Here is a 21139-nt window from a genome sequence, read left to right as displayed (position 1 = left end):
TGGTTTTGTGGTTGGTGGTGTCATAAAGCAGCAACCATCACGACGGAAACAAGGCCATGTGCAAACTCCTGTTAGTGGTGGCGACTTCTATCACCTTATATACCTGTGCCATGGCTGATGACTGAACACTATTTATTCCAGCAAATCCAACACTGTTTTCAGCTGTTTGTAGTGCTAGGTGCCCAGGGTAGCAATTATAATTCAAGTAGAAAATAGAGCTCATCACTGTGCGTGAGCGGGACTGGTGTAGCACAAATTAGACAGGAGAGCTCTCGGGCATCTAAATATTAATCCCTACAACTATGATAATCCCATTTACAAAAGCTTTACTTATCTAATGTGCATTTTGATTGGGGTTGGATTGGTAAAGCGATCCAGGGGGAGTTTGGGGAAGCATTTTCCCTAGTTTATTTAAGTGTCTCATTAAAGGCAAGTTATTATGAACACAGAGAAGATGTATAAAGACACTCTGGTGTGGGGCGCCTCAATGGCTCTGTCAGTTATGCATCTAACTCCTGGACTCTCGATTTTGGCTGGGTCGTGATCTCACAGTTCGTGAGTTTGAGACCCTGTTGGCCTCTGCACTTACAACGTGGAGCCTACTTGGGATTCTGTCTCTCTGCCCATCCCCTGCTCTCTTTCTCTCTCAAAATAAATAAGCATAGGGGCGCCTGGGTGGCGCAGTCGGTTAAGCGTCCGACTTCAGCCAGGTCACGATCTCGCGGTCCGTGAGTTCGAGCCCCGCGTCGGGCTCTGTGCTGACCACTCAGAGCCTGGAGCCTGTTTCAGATTCTGTGTCTCCCTCTCTCTCTGCCCCTCCCCCGTTCATGCTCTGTCTCTCTCCGTCCCAAAAATCAATAAAAAACGTTGAAAAAAAAATTAAAAAAAAATAAATAAATAAGCATAAAAAAAAAAAACTCTTGTGTAATTTTGCATACACATATAAAATTTTATAAAAAAATTGTATGTTGAAACATGATCAGCGATGACACTTAGGTTTGTCATAAGATCACCTGCAATTCTTTTAGATCCTCTGTTATCCAGATATTATGTGATTCATTTGTGTCTCTTTCACTAGACTGCAAGCTTTTGTGAGGTCAGGGACATGTGTGACTCTATTTGTATGTCCAGTACAGAGCACAGTGACAGGTCTATTGGGGACATTCAGTAATTTTCCCGCCGAAATAGAAGAAAAGCTAAAACATACCATTTTCCATGGAATATACAATGATGGTCCACAGAAGTTAATGATACTTTTGTAGCAAAATGTATGTGCTGACCGTGATCTATGCTAAAGATATTAAAAGTATATAATTTTGATCCAAATTTTACTAATCATTTTTATTTAATCAATTATTTATTCATTCATTCATTCATTTTAGAGACAGCATGAGTGGGGGAGAGGGGCAGAGACAGAGGCAGGGTGGGGGGGCAGAATCTCAAGCAGGCTTCATGCTCCAGTTGGAACCCAATGTGGGAGTTGCTTCCATGAACCTGACCCGAAATTAAGAATCAGATATTCAACCCACGGAGCTGCTCTGGCACCCCCTTACTTATTATTTCTATATTTCATTTTATGTTGCATGGTTTTGGAAAAAGTTTCTCTTCAAATAGAATTGAAAATACAAACTACGGAAGTGGACAAGTGTATGTTTTTTACAGAGCCAATAAGGTAATTAAGATAAAAAGAACAGTTCAAGTTCATTAAAAAGAACAGTTCATATGAAAGCAGTATGTGAACCAGGATATGGGGCATGAGTTCATAACCTCATTCAGGTCAGTATACATCAAACTGCTTTCAGTCTGTGAAACGGAAGGGCCATCTCTTTTGTTTGAAAGGGTGATGTCAAGGATCTGCTAAGATAATACATTTACATGGATTTCTCAGATGTCTCAGATTAGGAGGCAAAGGCCGTTGGATCCTTAAATGACCATTATGATTATTAGAAACCACGTAGCTTATCATGGCATTCAGTCAATCAGCATAACATTTTATTAATTGCATTTGTCAGCTGAAAAGGAATTGCTTGTGAGGGCTTCCAAATGCTAGAGTTAGAAACATTTTGTTTTTGTATCTCAGTTATTGCTTATACCTTTCAAAATATTCTCTTCTTGAAAGCAATGCAGTTGGACCCAGTGTCGAAGCAGCATGAGTCCACATTCTAGAAAGGAAGAAGCAGCAGTGATTACACAGAGTTAACAAAGACAGAAAGATAATTTAAAAAAAAAATGTTTTTATTACGTTTCTTTATTTTTGAGAGGCAGAGAGAGACAGCATGAGTGGGAGAGGGGCAGAGAGAGAGGGGGAAACAGAATTCGAAGCAGGCTCCAGGCTCTGAGCCCTCAGCCCAGAGCCCGACATGGGGCTTGAACCCACAAACTTTGAAATCATGACCCGAACCGAAGTCAGACACTCAACCGACTGAGCCACCCAGGTACTGCGAAAGGTAATTTCTAATCTCTATAAAATTGTCTTTAAAAGGCAGGTAAATATTTTGTTTGCAAAAATGATTATTGTTAAGGAACGTTTCATGCATTGTACATGCAATTTTAAGTATTATAACTCTCTAATACAAATAACTTGCCAAACTCCCGGTATTTGTTTAGAAAAGAATAGAAAAAAAATCCGAGGGTTGTCTAGAAATTATTTTTCTAGAAATGTTTCTTGAGACCTTTTCTTTTGAAATCTTTCTTCTTTTTTTAATTTTTTTAAATGTTTATTTTTGAGAGAGAGAGAAAGACAGAGCATGAGCAGGGGAGGTACAAAGAGTGAGAGAGGGAGCCATAGATTCTGAAGTAGGGTCTGGGCTCTGAGCTGTCAGCGCAGAGCCTGACGCGGGGCTTGAACCCACGAGCTGTGAGATCATGACCTGAACCAAAGTCGGACGCTCAACCGACTGAGCCACCCTTGAAACCAAGGCGCCCCTTGAAATCTTTCTGAAGGCAGTCCTGAAAACTGAGTTGGCTCTCCCTTCCATTATCATTAATAAAATGCATTGTGATTTTTTGTCTTTACTCATCCAACTTCCCCACTAAACCCAAATTCATTGGTGCCAGGAACTTCATCTGTTCCAGATTTACTCAATCCTCAAACTCAGAGTTTTAGAACCCCTGACTCTATCCATGGTACATTGGGCATAGTGCACAGAGAAACTGGCCATAAGTAGAGGGGGACAGGGACGATTGCTCCATTGAGGGAGCGTGAAAAGCACAATTGTGTCACATGGCAGATTTGGTCACTATGAGGATGTGGGATGTCTGAATTGGAGACTTGCAAGTGGTGCCATTACAGCAATGACAAGATTTACAGGGGACCCTAAGGATGGGAGGCTGAGTGCACAATGGTTTTGATGCCAAAGAGATCAAGGAATTGAGAGGTTGGGGTAGATGGTGATGCCCCTGTGGACATTGCAGTGCCCAAGAAAGAAGTAACACTGAAAAGAAAAAGGTGCTACCATGTTCAATGATGAAAGCTGAAGTTAGGGTTAGGGTTAGGAAACTGCCCCCCAGTTTCTCTGTGCTCTAATGATGTTTGGGGGTATTTTTAAGTAGAGTAAAGTACAATGTGGAGGAAGCAACATAGTGAAGGCACCTCTGCTGCATCTGCAGGATAAGGCTACGGTAGCTGTCAGAGGTTTCAAAAACCAAAAGCCACTGTTGGAAAAGGCTTCAGCTGGAAGCCCCAGGATCGGAAGAGCCCTCCCAGCCCCTCCCAGCCCCGCCCATGGTTGTGAGCATACTATGAGAATTTAGTAGATGGATGATTGGATGGATGGATGAATGAAAAGAAAATTAATTAGGTGAATGTATGAATAAAGAAACAAAAAGAAAATCAATCAACATGATTATCCTTTGTAGAGCCTTGTCTTTTCGTTTCGCATGTTTTGCCTTCTGTCTCAGAATCGTAGAGTTAAAACCCACGCAAGCCTACTTGAGTTCTGTTCTTATGGACCTACGTTCTAGGATGTTTCAGATATTCACTAATACTCTTTTCCTTTGGAAAACTCAAGGTTTGCCAGAATTCCTCAGGCTTTTAAATGCCAGCTCTGTTGTAGCCGCAAAGAAATGCCACACCTGTATTTATCGTGCTGAACTTTGCTGATCGGTTCCAACAACGAAATCACAGTACATTACAGGGACCAAAATGTGTCGCCTTTCATCTCATTGCTTTGGCCTGTAGTATCAGAAAGAGCCAATCAGTGAATTATAATCTGTGACCTCAACAATTCAGAATGCTCTAGATCCCGGAATTATTTACAACAACCAGTTCTATCCAGCGTAATAAATAGTTACGCAGAAATGATGCACGGGGCACTTAGCCGTTGTGAGGAGGCTACAGTCCTAGTAAAAGGTGGTATGTGTGCCTCAAGGAGCAGAGTCCGAGGAGGATAGACATCCAAGTAAACTGGCATTTAACACTTTCAAATATCTACAGTTTTTCATGAAGGCCATTTTGGTAAGAGGGTGACCTGAGCAGCAGTGCAAAATGCAGGTTTTGAAATTGAAAGACCAGGTTCAGATACTTTTGCTGTTTCTATCTGTCAGGGTTGAGTTGTGTTTCCCCTAAAAAGCCCAGGTTGAAATCCTAATCCCTACTAACTCCAAATGTCATTTTGCTTGGAAACAGGCCTTGATAGAAGGAATACGGTCACATGAAGACATTAGGGTGCGTCTTAATCCAGTAGGACTCGTGTCCTCGTAAGAACTGGGGATTTAGACTCACAGACAGGCACAGAGGAAGGACGGCCATGTGAAAACAGAGGAGTGTGGATGTGTGTCCACGTGCCAGGAACACCAGTGATGGCGGAAAACCACTGGAAGCTGGGAGGGGCGAGCCTTCAGTTGTTAGAGGGGGCTCCTCCCTCCACAACTGTGAGACCATGCATTTCTGTTGTGTTAAGCCAAACCAGCGTGTGGCCCTTGGTTATGGCAGGCCTAGCAAATGAAGACCTTTTCTACAAGATGCTTGAGAAAGGCACGTAGCTTTCTGGAGCATGCTGACCTTTCCGTAACGTGGAAATGGTGTTGCGCAATAGCCGGGGATCTTTTGGTAAGATGAAAAGACATCCCTCATGAGGAACAACTTGTACACAATTGGTTTTTAATGAATGGAAGTTGTTACTATGACATTTTTTAAAAATTTTATTTAAATTTTTTTATTTAGATGGAGAGAGAGGCAGAGAGAGGGAGAAAGAGAATCCCAAGCAGGCTCCACGCTGGCAGTGTAGAGCCCAAGGTGGGACTCGATCTCACGAACTGTGAGATCATGAGCTGAAATCAAAAGTCGGGTGCTTCACCGACTGGGCCACCCAGGTGCCCCACTATGCTGTTTTTAAAATAAAGTATTTTCAGACCCTTAAGAATCCTGATCATAAAAAAATCATGAAAACATGAAAATGTTTTTGCTATTTTCTATTTTCATTATAAAGTGTGATTATGTATAAAGTTTAAGTGCTACAAACACTCACTTTATAAGCAATTTATAATTGAAAATTAATCCAAGACTCTAAAAGCATTCTTTTATTCCGCACTTCCATTAAATAGCGATTCTCCCATGCTTGAGGGTATTTCTAGTGAGATGAAACACTTTGCCAAAAAATGCATAATTAGCACCAAAATTATTACGCTAATTTTTTTTTTATCATGACAATAACAAAGCTTTAGCAGTGCTGTGGTGCTATTTAATTAATTTGCTACGTACATGTTAAAAGGAGGAGTAATAAATGGGGAAATAAAATTAATGCTCATGTTTCTGCGGAAATTCTATTAACCTTGCTTTTCAGCACCAGCATGTAGCGCGGGCTTCCATGCCCGTTTACGTTCACGTGGCGTGAACACCTGCCTGTGTCAACATTGTGCAAACTGACTGTCCTCCACTCACCCTAAAAATGTAACGAGGCTGAGGGCTGGTGTGAGTGAATGATTTGAGACCTAAGACTTAAGATATCCAAGTTTTGTTTTGTTTTGTTTTGGTTTGTTTTGTTTTTTTAACTCCTCTAACATATAGACACATGGTATTTCTAAAATACAATTATGGGGGCAGCTGGGTGGCTCAGTCGGTTAAGCGTCTGACTTCGCCTCAGGTCATGGTCTCAAAGTTTGTGAGTTCGAGCCCCATCTCAGGCTCTGTGCTGACAGCTCAGAGCCTGGAACCTGCTTTGGATTCTGTGTCTCCCCCGTCTCTCTCTGCCCCTCCTCAGCTTGTGTGCATGCTCTCTGTCAAAAATAAACATTAAAAAATAATTAAAAGAAACCCTAAAATACCGTTTATGAATTTCACACTTTTGAAAAACCTGAGTAAACACACGTAGAAAGCAAAGCTCGCCTGTAATTGCTGACTAAAAATTTCTAAATATACATTGTAGAATTTGGGATTCAGTTAGTATAAGGTAAAGGAGATTCCGTAATATTACATTGGAGTACAAAACATGAAATTCAAAATATCAGTAGGTTATTAATTTATGTTTATAAACTTCTACAATATGATTTAGCACTCATTTCTGGTTTTTATAAAGTTAGTCAAATATAACATAAGGAAGATACTTGAAAAACATTGGTGTGATTTTGCTGGAATGCTTCGAAAGCATTCCAATTAAAGACAGACCACGTTGACCACTGTTAATGCAATACTCACCTGGAAATGTTGATTCATGCAGCCACCAAGAGAATCCAATAAGAGATAGAAATGTTTATTTTTTTTTTTTTTTGGATTAAAGTATAGTTGACACACAAGGTTACATTAGTTTCAGGGGGACAACGTCGTGATTCCACAACAGCAGCCATTATGTTGCGCCGTAGCTGGAAGTCTGTGTCTCTCACTCCCCTTCAGCCATTTTGCCAATCTCGCCACATCCTGCCCTCTGGCAGCCATCAGTGCTCCATCTTTACGTGGCTGTTGGTGCTTTTTTTTTTTTTTTTTTCTCCATTTGTTTTGCTACTTTGATTCCACGTAAGTGAGATCAAATGATATTTGTCTTTCCCTGCCTGGCTTGTCTCACTTCGCCTAATTCTCTCTACATCTATTTATGTTGTTGTTGCAGATGGCGAAGTCCCGTTGCTTTTTTATGGCTGAGGAATATTCCATCGAAGAGATATTTTGTTGTTGTTGTTGTTGTTGTTGTGGTTAACTAGGAGCTTGAAATTAATCATGAGAGGATTTTTGCTACATTTTTTTCCAGTTTTATTGAGATCTAACTAACATATGGGACGATGTAATGAAGGGGCACAGCAGAACGATTTGACTGTGGGAGAATTTACACCATAGAAATTGACAAGTGCCAAACATCAGGGCTGCTCCTTTCCCCCAGAGAGCCAATTGGTAGCTAGTTACTAGCATCCCACTACAACTAGATGTATATGCCTGTGTGACCCTGAGACCTCCCAGGCGGCTGTTGTAAAACTCCCATAGTTTCCTTCCTGGCCATACTGAGTCAGCTGCTGCTTGTACGACTGTTACCGCCATCTCTACCTGTATGGGGCCCTGTACCAGCGACTCTCTCTTCTGACGTGTCCTCCATCCTGTCAGAGTGGGTACCCTTCCCCTCTCCCAGGGGCTCTACTGATAGTCCCTGATGTGCCTTGTCCCGTGGCTTCCAGGCTGTCTCCCGCTGCCACCACCTCACTGCTGACCAAGTGCCACTCAATACCGTCAAGAAGCCATCACCTCGCTTAACCGCATTCAGCCTTCTGTAACCTTCATAGAGAATTGACATAAACTTTAAGGCCTGTCCCAATCCCACGCTAACCTGCATGTCTGCACCGTCTCCTACTGATGGAGAAAGGACCTGGTCTGCCATCACTACTACCCTTGGACCAACCAAAAGCTTAGTTGGGCCAACTCTGGTGGAGACTCTCATAACAAAGTTGGCGTTGTCTCACTCACTCCGTGCTTACCCATCTCAGATGACTCAGACTTTCGCAGATGTCTGAGTGCAGTTACAATAGATCCCCAGCGCTGTTCAGGCTTTCCTTATGTTTGCAATGCTTTTTTCCTCTGCCTTTTGTCCACCTAGGATAATCTCATCCATAAATCAAGCCCTCGTTCTACTAGCTTCTCTGTCAATTTGTCTTGACATAGTGCAAGAAGGCTTTTCTTTTTTTCAAATTTTATTTTAATTCCAGTATAGTTAGCATACGCTGTTAGATTAGTTTCAGGTATAAAATGCAGTGATTTGACACCCATACGTCACCCAGTGTTCATGGCAAGTGCACTGCTTAATCCCCATCATCTGTTTAGCCCATCCCCCCACCCACCTCCCATTTGTTCTTTATAGTTAAGAGAATGTTGCTTCGTTTGCCTCTCTTTTTTTTTCCTTTGTTCATTTGTTTCCTAAATTCCACATATGAGTGAAATCATAGGGTATTTGTCTTTCTCTGATTTATTTCACTTAGCATTATACTTTCTAGCGCCATCCATGTTGTTGCAAATGGCAAGTTTTCATTTTTGTTTATGGTTAAATAGTTTTCCACTGTATGTACATACCGTATCGTCTTATCCATCCATCAGTTGATGCATATGTGGGCTGCTTCCTTAATTTGGCTATTGTAAATAATGTGGAAATAAACCTAGGGGTGCGTGTATCCCTTTGAATTAGTGGTTTTGTGTTTTTTGGGTAGATAACCGGTAGCGTGAATATGAGATCGTAGGATGGTTCTATTTTGAACTTTTTCAGGCAACTCCATACTCTTCCAAAGTGGCTGCGCAGGTTTGGATTCTCACCAACAGTGCACGAGGATTCCTTTTTCTCCACGTCCTCGCCAACACCTATTGTTTTGGATTTTAGCCACTCTGACAGGTGTGAGGTAGTCTCATACTGTGGTTTTAACTTGCATAGCCCGAGAAGAATGTGTAACTTCTTCAGTGTTCTCAGTCACTTTTTCTTTTACTCTGTATTTGGTGGTTCTTCTTGGCGGTGGGAAGTTTCTTTACGGTCAGAGAACATTGCTTACTTCTTCATCTGTACTCCACGGTTCAGTCAGGACCTAACAGTGTGTGACAAGTAGTAGGTACTGAATAGACAGTTAAGGAAAACATGCACTTAGCACTCAGTACTTTCAATACTGGTGGAATGTATGCAAGCTGAGAACAAGGTAGAGTACCACATTCTGACGATGTCTGCTGGAGACCAGCAGGCTGACAGCAGGAGGACATGCTTTTGGGCAGCACCGAAGATGTAGATGGTCAGACATGAGGATTCAGATAAGATGGCCACCCCCACCCATAGCCATAAGCTCTGGTGTTTTATAGGGATCACCAGCTCTGTAGTTGTGGGTAAGACCTGGGCATATCCTCATATCACAGAAACGTATATGATTCATTTCCGCAAAGTAAACTTGATTCATCAGGAAAAGCTCAGTTGTGCCCTATGTTTTCTTAATAAAAAAAAAAAATCTTTAATTCATCTTGGGAGAAAAAAAAAACCCTTCCAAAAATTTAGTTTTTAATGGGATCCTCCTGGATGCATAATGACAATCATATAGGCAAGCTAACAAGAAGAAAAAACAGCTATCCTGAACTTCACACTATCTTAAAATTTGAGTCTTCTTATAATTTTATCCATATTATAGAAGTCAGCAACTACCTGTAGAAACGTATTATTAGCAATATTTTTCTATTTTTAAATATATGAATGTATATTAACATAATATATACATATGAAATATTAAGAGTAAATATTAATATTAAATAATATATGTATGTTTAACAACATATGGAGGACAGACAAAATAATTTTAAGCAGTATGGTGGGCATGTCACATATATGAAATCAAATTTATTGGCATTCTATCTACTAGAACAATCTTATTTAGCACTTCTGAACAACTACAGTTCAATAACATAAATGCAGTAAGTCTAAATACTTTGCCTACCTTAGTGTTGAATAAATATACAAATGTTAAAATTTAACATATTCTGGATGTGACTTTTATTTTCATTGAAATGGATTATGTTGTTCATGGCTGTCTCCAAGAACTTCTGTGTTGCCATGGTTACTGTCCTAGTCCATTCTGGCTGCCATGACAAAAGACCACAGAGTGGGTGGCCTATAAATGGTAAACATTTATTTCTCACAGTTCTGGAAGCTCGACGTCCAAGAACAAGGCACCAGACAGATTTGGTGTCTGGTGAAAGCCAGTGCCCTAAACAGCATGTTCTTGCTCTGTCCCCCTCACATGGCAGAGCAGGTGCAGAAGTTCTGTGGGGTCCCCTTTGTAAGGGCACTAATCCCATTCGGGAAGCTCCCTAGTCATGACCTGAGTGCTCCCCAAAGGCCTCCCCTCCTCTGCCATCATGTCAGGGCATTGGACTCCATTGAACGATTTTGCAGGCAAGTAGACATTCGACCTAGAATAGTCACCATGCTTCTGGTTTCAAGGAAGAGGCTAGATGGCACCCTCGGTGATAAGTTGTGTAGATTAGTTATGTGGATCTCCTCTTAAAAACATGGCATAAACAGGGGTGCCTGGGTGGCTCAGTGGGTTGAGCGTCCAGCGTCGGCTCAGGTCATGATCTCATGGTTAATGGGTTCAAGCCCCACGTCAGCTGTGCTGACATCTCAGAGCCTGGAACCTGCTTCGGATTCTGTGTCTCCCTCTTTCTCTCTGCCCCTCTCCCCGCTTGCACTCTCTCTCTCAAAAATAAACACTCAAAGAAAAAAACATGGCATAAACAATAATTGGGAGAAAATTAACATATGTTACAAGAAGAAATTGCCGGTTACTGTAGGTGTGCCTATATATCATTGATCAGACATTTCATAAATATCTGTGTGCCTTGTCATATCGTGCTTCATTTTGTTGTGCTTCAGATACTGCACTTGGTTTTTTTCTTTATTTTTTTTTAATTTTTTTTTTAAATGAAGGTTTGCGGCAACCCTGCCCTGAGCAAGGCTATTGGCACCATTTTCCCAACAGCATGTGTTGACTTTGTGTATCTGTGTCATGTTTTGGTGATTCTCACAATATTTCAAACTTTTTCATTGCTATATTTGTTACGGTGATAGGTAATCAGTGTTTACAACTTGTTGAAAGCTCAGATGATGGTTATCCTCTGTTAGCAATGAAGTATTTTTGAATTTTTAAAATTTTTTTGTTGTTATTTTTGAGAGTGAGACAGTTGGGGAGTTGGGGAGGGACAGAGAGGGAGAAAGGGAATCTGAAGCAGGCTCCAGACTCTGAGCTGTCAGCACAGAGCCCCACGCGGGGCTTGAACCAGTGAACCATGAGATCATGACCTGAGCCGAAGTCAGACGCTTAACCAACTGAGCCACCCAGGTGCCCCAGCAATGAAGTATTTTTAAATTAAACTATGTACATTATTTTTTAGACACAATGCTATTACACACTTAGCAGACTATAGTACATGGTAAATGTAACTTTTATGTGCACTGGGAAACCAAAAGTTCATTTGACTCTGTTTATTGCAGTTGTCTGGAACCAAACCCACAATATCCCTGGGGTATGCCATTGTATGGCTCCACAAAAGATAATCACAACATTAAAAAAAAAAAAAAAAAAAAAAAAAAAAAAAAAAAAAAAAGAACGAATATTTGTAGGCAGTTTGCCTTCTAGAACAAGAAGTATGATAAGCATGTGCTCCCTCTAGGAACCTCAAATTCCAGATGAAGTGTATTGAATTGGACCAGAGTCATGTACTCAGATGGTCTCAGAAGTAAAGCTTAGCACCATCCGGGTTTCTGTCACATTCTCAAGATCATTTGTACACTGCATTCCAGAAACTGTTAACATATTCTTGATACTCTTTGACATGCAAGATATATGGTTTTTCTGCCTTCCATCACACATCTTTTATCTTTTTGCCATGATCCCTACACTGTAGAAATCCTCTATTCATGACGGCAGCCAGCAAAAAAATTACAGAAGCGGGGTACCTGGGTGGCTCAGTCGGTTGAGCATCCGACTTTGGTTCAGGTCATGAGTTTGCAGCTCATGGGTTCAAGCCCTGGGTCGGGTCTGTGCCGACAGCTCAGAGCCTGGAGCCTGCTTCGGATTCTGTGTCTCCCTCTCTCTTGCTGCTCCCCCCACCCCACCCCACCTTCACACTCTGTGTCTCTCTCCTTCAAAAATAAATAAACTAAAAAAAAAAAAAATAACTAGTTAATTGAAAAATTACAAGAGTTATTTACACCTGGTCTTTGCCGTGTGAGCACACACGTCTAACAATATTGTACAGTGAACACCTTCGTTGTGCCGTGATGAGCTAGCAATTAACGGTGTAAGCAAGCTTCATATTATGAAGTCATGATTAATAAACTCTTCTGGACACCATAACCCGAGGGGTGAGTAGCAAATTGCTCTGTGCTTGTGCTTCCCAGGCACGGAGAAGCAGATAGCGTATTAGCTTTCACTTAACCTGCTAATTGTTAACATTGCAGAAGCAGAAATTTTCTGTTTCTGTGATTGATTTTTCTGTTCAGAAAACCTCAGAAGAGTGAGATAGTGTGGCTAATACTTTGAATTAGGCAGAAAATAAGCATAAGGATAACTGAGGTAACGTTTTGGTTGACGGTGTAGGCAGAGGGAGAAAATAGTTTAGAAATACAAAATTCAATGTATTTGTAATCATAAACGTATTCTTTCAGATTACCACGATAAGCTCATCCCATTCCCCTCTTCACTCTGTACTTTGTTTGCTCTCTGAGAGCAATAATAAATAAGTTTGCCTTTTAGACACATTTGCAAATTACTGACAGTACAAGGGCAATGTTTTCCATTTTGCTATTTTTATATTAATATCACATAATGTTTTTTACTACATAGTTATTATAAGTGTGTGCATACATTTTTCAAGGGACAGAGAAACCGGTGAGCGCCTTTGATCCACCATCACTATAATATATAGATACGATATTTCTGCGTACATATACTCTTCAAGGAACGGTGTCCCTGTGAGTGCCTTTGATCCACCATCACGCTCCTCGTCAGGGGAAATCATGAACACCCTCTCTGGAAAGAAATAAGGATCAGGAAGCTTATCCTTGTCCCCACCCACCCCGGGAGTAACCACACAAATGTGTTCTCTACCCTGCATTTGAAACGATGATCTGACATTCTGCTTCTTTTTTCTTTTACGGTAATATCAGCATTTAGTGGGACCCAAACACTCATTCTGATGGCCACTTACATGCCGTCCGTCTCGGCGTTACATTTCATCTCCGTCTACTGGGATTCACTGCTAAGACAGTATGTCACAGTATTTGAGATGTCGTTTACAAGGATCTGTATTTTATTTTTTTAAGGATCTCAACCTTAAAAAGTCATTAGCTACTATAGACAGCAAACCCAGAGGCGCTTCGGAATAGGAAACATTTATTAGATATACTTTACCTTCTTTGTGTGTAATATTCTTGCTTAAATGATGGCACGCTCATATTTCAGAGAAGCATCTAGTTAACGCTTACTGGGTATGGTTGCCTTTAAATTACGAGAGAAAATAAATCCCTTTAAAGCCTAGAGTCAGTTTTCCACTGAGTTTTAAACTGATTGCAGGTGGGTTTTAAGTTGTTTTTCTCTCAAATTTCTGAGGGGATTCCAATTTTTACATGGTAATAAAGTACAGAAGCTGTTTATTTTTATTTTTAAGGGTGTGGTAAGGTAAAATGTTGAGCGAGGTGACATCCACAAGTCCATAATGTGAAAAGTGCTTGGATTCACATTTTCTCTACACATAGTCCTTTGCTTTTTAAAAGAAGACAGAGACGGATAAAATCTTTCAGCCAGTGCTTAGGAAAGCAACAGTTTCTAAGGCGTATTTGTTGTCAGTAAATGAGATCACAGGCATGAGTTTGGGTACAGTTATTTGTAAGTGAAGGTTGTTTTTTTCTTCTTTACACATCTAGGAAAAGTTCTGTATCAGAAGGAATGTCTTTAGGACTTGAACCGCTTGGAACAAGGGTAATTTTGCAGATGTGTTTCTCTCGAGAACTGCCAACCCTTTGGAAAACTGTATTAGAATTATCCATCTTATTTTTGTCAGGGAAAGTAAAGAGTGTCAAGCTCTCTTCAAACTGTGTATCAGTCTTGGGTACTCATTTTAGTGGTACAACAGACAGACTGAGAAAACTCATTTTCCTGGAGGTATTACATAATCTTAAAAAAATACCCATTTGCTGGTTGGTTCTTCACCGTGGCCGGTAAAATCACTGAAAGAGAGGGATCCTCATCCATTGGCTTTTGTAGGATATTGACTGTATATAACAAAGTCAGAATTTTTGTGTGGTGGGATTAAAATATATGTAAAACGAATTAAAACTTCAGGCAGCTTTTCGTGAATGTCTGTATCATTACTTTTTCGTCATTCTTGTATAGATGTAGATCCCATAGAGTGCGCATTCATGCATGTAAGTCTTCATTTGTTCATTAGAGTACATTAAGCTCTTCTATCAAATCTTAACTCCAGGTACTGGATACACCAAGTTGAAAAACTTGCTATAGCAAAGTATGGCAAGATACACCTGCATGGGAGGCAACTGGGATACAATATCATCACGGAGAAGCGTATATGGTGCTGTGAAGAAATGCAAATCTCTCAGCACGTTGTCCCTTTCCTTGTCATTTTGCTCTAGGGAACATGGTTTGATGGCATTTAATGTGAACGTTGGTAACTTTTTAGAATGGGACTTCAGTGCTGTTTTAATGCTGCAAATCACCAGCAGAGAACAGTCTTCATCCAAAGGTCCTAGAGGAAATAAAGCATGCCACAAGACACTTAAAAGAATATGTCCCTAACAGTATTCTTGGAATATGGCCACACTGTTGTCATCTTTTAAAAGGAGGTGTTGGGACGCTTGACTGGCTCATTTGGCTGAGCCTCTGACTCTTGATTTCAGCTCTGGTCATGATCACAGGGTCGTGGGATAGAGCCCCATGTCAGGCTCCAGGCTGAGTAGGCAGCCTGCTTAGGATTCTCTCTCTCTCTCTCTCTCTCTCTCTCTCTCTCTCCCCCCTCCCCCCCCCTCTCTCTCCCCCCCTCCCCCCCTCTCTCTCCCCCCCATGCTCCTTACCCCACTCGTGCACGCTCTCTCTCTCTCTCTCTCTCTCTTTCAAAAAGATAAAAATAAATCTTTAAAAAGGAGTTAGGTGTTATTTTGATCATTAAACCAGTACATTCTACGTTCGTATATAGAAACCTGATTGAGCAGGTGGAGAAAGAAATGTACTAGTGTAAAAAGAGTAGGGTGGTATAACTTAATGCATTAGATGTTTTGTAATTTTCATGTGAACATACAAACTTCTCTCTCTCATGTTCACTTGAGAATCATTAATTCAGAGACTAACGATCATTTAGAGACCTTATCTTACTGCACCTCATATTGCTGAAAGCTGTTGCATATTTTTATAAGAGAATATTGGGGTGGGAGAAATAGTTTTGAGATTGAGGCTTCTGCAGTGTGAGCCCTTGTTAAATCAAGTCTATATAAAAGAAGCCTTTGTTTATATAAGAAGCGACTCAAGCATTGTTGCAGATACTCATCAGAAGTTTGCTGAATTGATATTTTTGTATATATCGCAATCCCATGGAAAATTAATTTTATCAATACAGATAGTCACTGTCCTTTTACATCTGCTCATCAGCTTATCCTCTGTATCTTTCCTCACTCCTTACTGCACCTACATATTTCCAGCTGATATCATGTGTCTTCTCCCTGTAAGACCCATGAGGATTTCCCCAGGTTTTGCCTATCTGAGAATGGCTTCATTGTGTTCAAGTGATTGCCATGAGGCTTAAACCTATAGGCTGGCAATCATTTTATTGCAGTTAGATAAAGATCTCACTGGTTACCTTCTGGCTTCCGTTTTTCCCGGGAGAAACCAGTCCCCAGCCTAGGCGCCCTTTGGACATTCTTTTCTAGATGACGGACTTTAAGGTCTTCCTTCATGGTTTGATTTGTTCTGTGCATCCCGCCTTTTCACTTTTGTGTTACTTGACGTCTTTAATCAGTCATGGAAAATCACCTGCCGTGGTCTCTTCAAATACAGCTTTTGCTCTGTTTTTTTTTTTTTTTTCCTTTTTTCTTTTATCTTTTCTCCTGTGGAGAAACATCATTTACTATTTCTCTCCTTACCTCTCTTCTAAGACAACCATTCCTCATTTACCATCGTTTTCTCTGTTTCCAGCATTTTGTCCTGACCTTTCTCCCAGATCGCTAATGCTCTCTTCGTTGCCTAGTCTGCTACTCATTTACTTATTTTTTTTTGTTTCACTTATTGCCTTTTTTCAATTGCAGAATTTCCATTTGATTTCTTTTTGTTATTGATGCCAGTTCTCCCTTGACTTCCTTTATCCTATGTTCTATTATCTTGAGCACATTAATCACAGTTATTATAAAATCAACTTTTGATAACTTCAGTTTCTGGACTTCCTGTGAATCTCTCTGTGATCTGCCTTTTTCCACTCACTCTGTGATCATTTGCTTTTCCTCTGGAATGCTGGCGATATTGGAGATACATATGCACGTATTTGACCGGAGGACCCTCTGAATGAAAGACTGTAGACACGGTCTGAGATTCTGGATGATGCTAGTTTGCCCCAGAGAGGGTCTACTTTTCCTTCTGACTGGCAGTTCAACCCCAGCAGACCGCCTAACACAATCTAAATTTGAGCTCTAAACTGGATTTCAGCCTTTGTGAGCACAGGTCTGTTCCAGGTGGGGCCTTAATGGGGCTAGCGCCCATTAAAAGCCCTTTAGGAATTGTTAGCACTGACTAAAAACCTCCTTCCTGAACCCTATACTCCTTTCTCTTCCTCACTACTATGAGATTTCAGAAACGCTGCTTAGCTTCTCAGTAGATGTTTCCTGAGTGGCCCCGGCCCGGGGTGGGAGAGAGCCGCTCTGAGCTCGCCCCTGGTTTCCTTCCCCCTGTCATTCTCCTTCCTCAAGTTGTCGCTGCCCTTATACTGCACCCGGGCCTTCAAAGCAACCATTAGCCTCGTATATAGTTTATCTAGGTTTCCTAATTGAATTCAGTGGGAGTCTTGGTGTGATACAAGCTGTTCTCCTGTCTCCAGAAGAACATGCGCTGAGTGCTTTTTTTCAAGTCGGTCCTCTACCGCTGCAACAGCAACTTCAAGTGCTTCTTAGGTGCCAGGTGTGTGTCACTACAAGCATCAGTGATGGAGTCAGTGCTCGCGGACCCCTAACAGAGCAACTCCATGACGGGGAGGGACTCAGAAGCCAGAGCCAGCTGGGTCCTTTCCCCTGCGGTGCATAAGCACCTCACCAAGCGAGCTTACCAAACGCTCCCCTGCCCTGGATTTTATTTACCTTGTACTTTTCAGCTGTCGTCAAAGACCCCCCACACCACACTCTTGTGCTATGTGATTGACTTAAGTTGACGTGAGGGCCATTTGGAGCAGGTCTGATGTCGGAGACGGCTTAGATGTAGGTGGCAGCTGGGTGCCCCGGGCTTCCTGGCTCCTTTGCCCAGAGCCCGGCAATGACAGTCGCCACTGTGCAAGTTCCTGGCTGCTTTCGGGGTCATGTTGGTGTGACAGGAGCCCCCACCAACAGTTCTCTGATCATTGCTCTAAGTCCCCTGCGTACCCTGTTGGGAGCTCAGACTGAGTACAAGCAATCCCCTTTGCAACTATCTCCATTTTAAACCTGGGGAATTAATTCCTCCATACACTCCCTTATGAGTCTTTTTACCAAATGTTTTTGAACTTTTATTTATTTTGGGGGGGGGGGAGAGTGAGCCTGAGCGGGGGACGGGGAGAGAAGGATGGGGAGAGAGGGAATCTCAAACGGACTCCACACGGTCAGTGTAGAACCCGATGTGGGGCTCGAACTCAGGAACCCTGAGATCATGACCTGTGCCAAAATCCAGAGTCTGCTGCTTAACCGACGGAGCCACTCAGGTGCCCGTAAACTATGAATCTTAATGAAATATTGAGTGTTGATACAGTGCTTGCCAAAATGAATCTATCTTATATTTGTAAAATAGACACCTGAACTTCACACATTTTACATAAAAGATTATCTCATGTCCAAGCACCATTCTGTTTACAAAATAGAAAACAACTCCTCATGAGATCTGCCAAGCTGAAAAGGATAAAACTTGGGGTCCTGTCTTAGACATATAGCTAAAAAAATTTATATTGACAGGCAATAGCATTTAATTAAATAAGAGTATATTAAATTCACAATATTTTATTACTTCCCTCTGATTTTGCTTTGTCCTTTTGGTACATAAAATAAACACTGTGCCGTGCCTAAGTACTTTTAAATCTAATATAAAACAATTTTTTCCTTGCCAGGCTGGTTGTATCAGCAAGCCAACTAAATGTACAAACGTAGTTTATTATTCAGAAACACTATCCTTGAAAAGAAGCTCTTTCTACCTTTTCAATGCTTAATTAAAATCATCTTACTATTTTACCCTACATGTTTTAAAATGATTTTCCATGTTCCATGGATTTGTTTGCCCAGTGCCACGTGTCTACGATACGCTACATACTGGGAACACGGCAAGGACTTAGATGGCCAGATATTTTCCTTCTCAGCACCTAAACTGAATTCTGCAGTTTAATTGTCTCCAAGGAGATGCCAGGCATGATGGCAAGGAAAAATGCAACAAGTTATCAGCATTCATTGAGTTGAAAATCCAGTTTGGAGCAGATGTGACGTACAAGAGAGCGAGATATAATTAATGCCATCATGAGGATATCCAGTGTTAGGAGAACACCAAAGAGAAAGAGACTCGTTTTGGATGATGTAATTGGGGGCAGCTACAGGGAGTTGTAACACTGGCTTCAGAAGACAGGTTGCCTTTTTGTTAAGCTAAGCAGAAGACTCATTTAATGGTACGGCTGGAGAAGCCAGGGGAGAGCTAGTTGGTGTGGGTAAGATATGGCGGAGGGAAGTTGAGCAACTTGTGTGAGACCTCAGATGTGGCTATGGACTCAGACTCTGGAACCTGACTCCCTGACCCTGAACGTGGGCCTTGCCACCCAGTATTTGTGTGATGTTAGGGAATTTCCATACCTTCTCTGTGCCTCTGTTTCTTCACCTGGAAGGTGACTGAAACAGTATTTATGACTTAGCAGTACATTAAGGGTTAAAGCAGTACCGGGTATATAGTAAGTGCCATATGAGTTATTTAGAGAAACGAACTAAATATTTTGTTTTTCTTTGGGTCTCTCTGTACACACGCACACACACACCGAGAAAAAAAACACATTCAGGTATGTAATGAACTAGGTTATTACTGTAAAGCTATATTACAGCTCACAGGGATAGAGCAATACATCAGATCATTAAAAATAAAATACACTTTTTTTTTTCCTTCCCCTCCCCCATGGGTTTCTGTTATGTTTCTCAGGATCCACATAAGAGTGAAACCATATGGTATCTGTCTTTCTCTGTATGGCTTATTTCACTTAGCATCACACTCTCCAGTTCCATCCATGTTGCTACAAAAGGCCATATTTCATTTTTTCTCATTGCCACGTAGTATTCCATTGTGTATATAAACCACAATTTCTTTATCCATTCATCAGTTGATGGACATTTAGGCTCTTTCCATAATTTGGCTATTGTTGAGAGTGCCGCTATAAACATTGGGGTACAGGTGCCCCTATGCATCAGTACTCCTGTATCCCTTGGATAAATTCCTAGCAGTGCTATTGCTGGGTCATAGGGTAGGTCTATTTTTAATTTTCTGAGGAACCTCCACACTGCTTTCCAGAGCGGCTGCACCAATTTGCATTCCCACCAACAGTGCAAGAGGGTTCCTGTTTCTCCACATCCTCTCCAGCATCTATAGTCTCCTGAAAAAAAAAAAAAAAAAAAAAAAAAAAAAAAGGTTAGAGTGGGAGAGAGCCAAAGCATAAGAGACTGTTAAAAACTGAGAACAAATTGAGGGTTGATGGGGGGTGGGAGGGAGGGCAGGGTGGGTGATGGGTATTGAGGAGGGCACCTTTTGGGATGAGCACTGGGTGTTGTATGGAAACCAATTTGACAGTAAATTTCATATATTAAAAAATTAAAAAATAAAAAATAAAATAAAATAAAATAAAATACACTTTTACAAATACCAACCTAAAAAATGTAGGTACAGCTATATCCTCAGAGTTATATACTTAGTTATACAGTTAGCAAATTTATACAAATTAGGCAGATTTATGCAGTTGAAACAATTTTTAACTGAGATTCGAATCCTAGAATTGGATGGAAACACAGAGCAGGGAAGTGATGGATTGAAGACTGAGAACTCAGATTGGCATCGGGACACTGAATTCTCCAGAAAGTTTTCCTACAGAGATGTCCTTAAAACACAGATTTGAAGATAACCACCTTCATGAAGACTTTCCTGATTGCCTCAGAACAACCTCAAATTCTTCTTTCTGAACTCACCTGTTCATGACATATACATACAGCACTTTTTCTTTTTTTTTATGTAGAGCTTTTTCTAGATGTTATCTCCCCTGCCCTTTGTAACCTATTTGTATGGAATTCTAGAAATTCCTTTCAGTGTCTCAAACTTGCTTATACATGATAATCATTCAAATATATATTTTTCAAGGGCACCTGGGTGACTCAGTTGGTTAAGCACCCGACTTCAGTTCAGGTCATGATCTCACAGCTCATGAGTTCAAGCCCTGCATCAGGCTCTGTGCTGACAGCTCAGAGTCTGGAGCCTGCTTCAGATTCTGTGTCTTCCTCTCTCTCTGCTCCTCTCCCACTCATGCCCTGTCTCTCTCTTTCAAAAATAAATAAACATTAAAAAATTTTAAAAATGTTTAAATATGTATGTTTTTCAGTGTAATTAATGAGAAGGTGTTCTTTTGGAAGTCATTATAATTCAGTATATTGATTTAATATTTTTACAAAGTTTTTTACAAAATAACTGAAAAAATCTAGTCAAATGGGCTTTCTGTTATGCCTCCACTCCAGCTTATAGTAATAGATTTTAAAACAATATAGAAAATGAATAATATTCTAAATGTCTTTGAAACGGTCTGTGCTTATTAAATTCACATTGGAGAACACCATTTACTCCCTTTAAAAATGCTTTTTTGTTCCATCTTATGGTAAAATATGAGAAACTTTGAACATAGGTGGAAAAAATGCTGGAAACAATCTTTGAGTTAAATTGTGAGCTCTTGCAAAGTAGGCTT

General features: G+C 40.9%; 1 protein-coding gene and 1 long non-coding RNA gene across 2 annotated transcripts in view; one reads left to right on the top strand and one right to left on the bottom strand.

Annotated features, from left to right (window-relative positions):
- LOC122217279 (CUB and sushi domain-containing protein 1-like) overlaps positions 1-21139 on the top strand; it is a 634007-nt gene that overhangs the window by 44286 nt on the left and 568582 nt on the right. The gene's annotated exons all lie outside the window — the stretch shown is intronic.
- Positions 1996-9915, bottom strand: LOC122217319. The gene is made up of 3 exons (XR_006201402.1): positions 9871-9915; positions 3982-4174; positions 1996-2162 (listed from the first exon to the last, which is right to left on the bottom strand). It is a non-coding gene; the product is annotated as an uncharacterized LOC122217319 (long non-coding RNA).

This window comes from Panthera leo, chromosome B1 (genome assembly GCF_018350215.1).
Source record: "Panthera leo isolate Ple1 chromosome B1, P.leo_Ple1_pat1.1, whole genome shotgun sequence".
NCBI classification, from domain to species: Eukaryota; Metazoa; Chordata; class Mammalia; order Carnivora; family Felidae; genus Panthera; species Panthera leo.
The sequence above is the reverse complement of the archived record's forward strand: the minus strand, read 5'-3'. Positions and strand labels throughout refer to the sequence as shown.